Raw genomic sequence first — 5,893 nt, 5'->3', positions numbered from 1 at the left:
GTAGCTCTCTGATGTAGTAAGGAGAAAGCAAGAATGACATAGCATCCTCGTGTCAAACTGAACACACCCTGGCACTTCTCCATTATTTAATTCAGAAACAGGGAGAAACAACTGCTATCTCTGAGTATATTTAAGGTTGTTTCTCTTATCTCTATTTTGATGTACATGCATCTTCCTTTGCTATCTTCCATACATATATGTGCTAGAACCCATGCCTTTTTTGTCCTGTAAATGTGTTAAGATATGTGCAGCAAAGTAGTCTTCACATGAGAGGAAGCTGTAGGACCTTGAAGTATGTCTAGAGGAGGGTGATTAGACTACTTGACCAAATAAAAACTTAACTTTTCCCAATTTATAGTTTGGCAGATTTTAGCAATCTTTGGACAAGTCAAGCAATCATCACACAAATCAAGCAAGCATGCAAAGAGTATATAGGCAGCGGAAATTAAAGCATGCAACTTGCAAGAAAGTAAAGGGAAGGGTTTGGAGGATTCAAACGCAATTAGAGACACGGATGTTTTTGTCGTGATTCCGATAGGTGGTGCTATCGTACATCCACGTTGATGGAGACTTCAACCCACGAAGGGTAACGGTTGCGCGAGTCCACGGAGGGCTCCACCCACGAAGGGTCCACAAAGAAGCAACCTTGTCTATCCCACCATGGCCGTCGCCCACGAAGGACTTGTCTCACTAGCGGTAGATCTTTACGAAGTAGGCGATCTCCTTGTCCTTACAAACTCCTTGGTTCAACTCCACAATCTTGTCGGAGGCTCCCAAGTGACACCTAGCCAATCTAGGAGACACCACTCTCCAAGAAGTAACAAATGGTGCGTTGATGATGAACTCCTTTCTCTTGTGCTTCAAATGATAGTCTCTCCAACACTCAACTCTCTCTCATAGGATTCGGATCTGGTGGAAAGAAGATTTGAGTGGAAAGCAACTTGGGAAGGCTAGAGATCAAGATTCATATGGTAGGAATGGAATATCTTGGCCTCAACACATGAGTAGGTGGTTCTCTCTCAGAAATGGTAAGTTGGAAGTGTAGGTTTGTTCTGAGATGGTTTCGGCGGAAACCTAACCCTAAATTCTCAAATTGCACCTATTCTAGGATTGTATTGACTGGATAGGAGTGTTTCAATCGTGGCAAGATACATAATGAACACAATGTTCTAGGAATCAAACGAGGATAGCACTGTGATCGAGTCCATACCTAGCTTGGCGATGAACTCGCTACGGCGGCAACGGCGGGGGTGAATTCCGTTGACGGCGGTGGAGACCAGCGACTGGAGGCGGCTGGCGACGAGGAGACGATCCGGAGACCCTGGAGGCAGAGCGAGCAATGCGCGGGCGAAGGGGTTTGGAGAAATTTCCAAATTTTTGCCCGTGAGTATATATAGCCCGACCCTGTCGGTGTGACCGAGTGGAACAACTCGGTGGCACCGAGATGCATAACTGTATACAGTTACAGCAACTCGGTGGGACCAAAAAGTTTAAATCGGTTGCACCGAGATTGAAAACCTAGATCGACTTAGTGATCTCGGTGGGACCGAAATGGAGGAATCGGTCAGACCGAGAATCACAAAGAAGTTTGGAAGTTTAAGTCTCTGGCGAATCGGGGACTCCGAGTGCTCCTCACACAGAGTGGTTCGAATCTGACTTGATCAAATTTTGTGATGTAGCATGAATAGAGTTTGAGACGAGAAAAGCATAGATAGCTAGAGAGGGTTCTTAGGCATTCTTGTCCATCCACTTGGCAAAAAGAAAAGAACCCAAACAATCAAAGCAACAAGTGGATGTCCTCGAATGAGTAAAGTATGCAACCAACATGCTCACACAATAGAATGGCAAATGAAATATGTGACAAAGCATGCACAACCAATTCTAGCATCTATCAAACAATTGGCGATGACTAGGTCATCTATATATGAGTATATTGACTTAGGAGTCAAATGAGAACATTTGATCATAGGTCATACTCATCGTTTAAGCTCAAGTGGGGTTACCACTTTTACATAATGCATTGATGTGTTCACACCATTAGAGTTGCTTTAACTCAATTCTTAGAGTTAAGCTCCCCTAGATGTGAGATCCCCTTTTAGAGGGATGAACTAACCTTGGGTTTCGTCGATGATGACTTCATGTAGGTGTTGAAGATGTGGATGCTCAATGTTGATGTAGATCATTTGGAGCAATCCTTTGGAGTGAGTTGCACTTTCAACATACCTACATGGGTTAGTCCCACAAGGAACAAACAAGAATATCCATAGACATAGAGTGATGCACACGCAAGATGATGTCCATGAAATCATTAGGTTACCTTGTCCCTTGCCTTAGCAACATGAGGGTTTGTGACTCCTTGAACTAGTGCAAGATGTGGAAGTTGATTGCACTTGTCCTTGCCATAATGATATGAGTGAAGAATATTGGCGGAGTCACCCTCAAGAACTCTCTAGTTCTTCTTCTTCGGGATCCACATCATCTTTATGGGAATCCTTGGAGTTGTAGTTGTGCTTGATGAAGTAGAACTTGACGTAGTCTTGGGAACCCACTTGACCAAGGCCTTAGGTGCTTCCTCAAATGCATCAATCTCCTCTTGAAGCTTGTCTTTGCCTTTGTTCTTGTGGTCTTGTGGTGGAAGATCATCTTGTGCTTGTGTTCCCTTGAAGGAAGTACGATCATACTTCTCTTGTTGAGCAACAAACTTCGTCTCAGGGTATTGATCTTCTTCCCACTCAACTCCATTGGCATTGAACTTTCGTTCAAAACCAACACCTTGATTCTTCCGGTGCCTTCCTTGCTTGCGTACAATTTCCTCGAATTGCTTACTCCCGGCAAGGCTCTTGTATACACCTTTCTCTATAATTCCCTTCAATAAGCTATTTTCTTGCTCAAGTGTAACTTGGCTAAGAGAATCGTTAGTGGAATCAAGAGAACTACTAGAAGCAACAATATTTGATTTGGCATTATTATTATTGTTACTACTAGAGGAAGGATCTTTCTTGTACTTGTTACTAGATTTGACTTGAGGCATGTAAGTAGATAAGAGTAAACGCTTGGCAATGTAAGAAGAACTTTTCTTACGGAGATCATCATTGATTGCTTTTAAGAACTCATGCTCTTGCTCAAGATTGAGCTTTTCAAAGCGTAACTTCTCATGAGCCCTTAAAAGTTCTCGATGATCTTCGAAGATAGTTTCATGAGCTAACTTAAGAGTGTTTAGTTCTTTAGTTAGAAGCTCAATCTTCTCCTTATCATTGTCATTCGTTTTATCTTGATTAACATGATTAATTGACGTTTCATCGTAGTATTCATCACTAGAGTTGTCAACAAGTAAATCATCATCACCTAGCAAGTCATCTTCATCACTATTGAAATCAACATACTCGGGATGTGTTACCTTTGGACCTTTGGCCATGAAGCATCTTCCAATTCCTTCATTTGGTGAGTCAAATATGTCGTAGGAGTTGGTTGACACAAGTTCTAGACCGGCAACACCTTCATCTTGAGTATATTCGGAGTCGGAGTGATAGCTTCTCTCGGAGTGATTGTCAGAGTCGGAGCCGGATACCCATTCACCAACATGAGCTTGATATCTTCGTTTTGTGTAGCTCCTTGATGACTTGTCCTTCCTTTCCGAATCCTTGCTTCTCCGTGAGGGTCTTCGTTCATAACGATCATCTCTACTCCTCCTCTCTCTTGGTGGTGATTCTTCTCTTTTGCTTCTTCTTTTTGGAGAATCTTCTCTTCTTTTGTAGGGTGTCGTACACTCATTGGAATAGTGTCTGGGTCTCCCACAATTGTAGCAATTGCGCTCTCGACTAGAAGATCTTTTGTCACTGTAGGACCTTGACTTGGAGCTTCTTTCTTTGCTTCTACTCTTGTAGAATTTGTTGAAGTTCTTCACCATTAAGCTCAATTCTTCATTTAAGGTTTGTTTCTCACTTGATGATGTGGGGGCTTCACATGAGGCTTTGTAAGCACCACTTGACTTGTTGTGAAGTTCCTCCTTATCCTTGAGTGACATCTCATGAGCAACAATTCTTCCAATGACTTCCGTTGGCTTGAGATCTTTGTAGTTTGGCATCATTTGGATCAATGTGCACACGGTATCATACTTTCCATCCAATGCTCTTAGGATCTTCTTGATGATGAATCTGTCGGTCATATCTTCACTCCCTAAGCCGGCAATCTCATTTGTGATAAGAGCAAGCCTAGAGTACATTTCAGCGACACCTTCACCATCCTTCATCTTGAACTTGTCAAGCTGATGAAAGATCGAGGATGTCGCCTAGAGGGGGGGGTAGGCGCTTTAAAATAATTACAGTTTAGGCTTGAACAAATGCGGAATAAACCTAGCGGTTAATTTGTCAAGAACAAAAGCTACAACAACTAGGCTCACCTATGTGCACCAACAACTTATGCTAAGCAAGATAAGCAACTATGTGATAGCAAGATACACGACAAAGAACAATATGGCTATCACAAAGTAAAGTGCATAAGTAAAGGGGCTCGGGTAAGAGATAACCGAGGCACGCAGAGACGACGATGTATCCCGAAGTTCACACCCTTGCGGATGCTAATCTCCGTTTGGAGCGGTGTGGAGGCACAATGCTCCCCAAGAAGCCACTAGGGCCACCGTAATCTCCTCACGCCCTCGCACAATGCAAGATGCCGTGAATCCACTAAGGGACCCTTGAGGGCGGTCACCGAACCCGTACAAATGGCAACCCTTGGGGGCGGTCACCGAACCCGTACACTTTGGCAACCCTTGGGGGCGGTCACTGGAACCCGTCAAATTGCTCGGGGCGATCTCCACAACCTAATTGGAGACCCCGACACTTGCCTGGAGCTTTACACCACAATGATTGAGCTCCAAACACCACCAACCGACTAGGGCGCCCAAGCACCCAAGATGAACAAGCTCAAGGGCACCAAGCACCCAAGAGTAATAAGCTTCTCAACTTGTAACTTCCACGTATCACCGTGGAGAACTCAAACCGATGCACAAATGCAATGGCAAGGGCACACAGAGTGCCCAAGTCCTTCTCTCTCAAATCCCACCAAAGCAACTAATGCTAGGGAGGAAAATGAGAGGAAGAACAAGAAGGAGAACACCAAGAACTCCAAGAACTAGATCCAAGGGGTTCCCCTCACATAGAGGAGAAAGTGATTGGTGGAAATGTGGATCTAGATCTCCTCTCTCTTTTCCCCCAAAAACTAGCAAGAATCCATGGAGGGATTGAGAGATAGCAAGCTCGGAGAAGGTCAACAATGGGGGAAGAACACGAGCTCAAAGGATAAGGTTCATTGGGGAAGAAGACCCCCTTTTATAGGAGGGGGAAAATCCAACCGTTACCCCACTGTACATCCCCGCACAGAGCGGTACTACCGCTAGGGCAGGGCGGTACTACCGCTGAGAGCGGTACTACCGCTCCCACCCAGCGGTACTACCGCACTGACGAGGAAGACAGGGCCCTGGCCCCAGAGCGGTACTACCGCGGGAGTAAGAGCGGTACTACTGCTTGGAGCGGTACTACCGCCACTACTACCGCTCCTAGTACCGCAAAACCCGACACGAAAAACATCGGTCTCGAATCGAGGCGGTACCAGCGCGGAACCGGAGCCGTACTACCGCTTATGGCCATGGGCGGTACTACCGCTGTGGGACAGCGGTACTACCACTTGTGGCAATAAGCGGTACTACCGCTCTGGCCCAGCGGTACTACCGCTGGCACCAACCTTATGCCTCAACCACGAAAACAAAGAATACTCCAAGGAAACCAGAACTGCCATAACTTCTTCATATGAGCTCCGAATTGAGCAAACTCAAGCTTGTTGGATAGAGCAAGACGAGTAGCATCCAACCAAGAAGAGGCAGGGGAGGTATGCTTAG

Source organism: Triticum dicoccoides, chromosome 7B, assembly GCF_002162155.2.
Source record: "Triticum dicoccoides isolate Atlit2015 ecotype Zavitan chromosome 7B, WEW_v2.0, whole genome shotgun sequence".
Taxonomy (NCBI): Eukaryota; Viridiplantae; Streptophyta; class Magnoliopsida; order Poales; family Poaceae; genus Triticum; species Triticum dicoccoides.
This window is presented reverse-complemented; position numbering follows the sequence as displayed.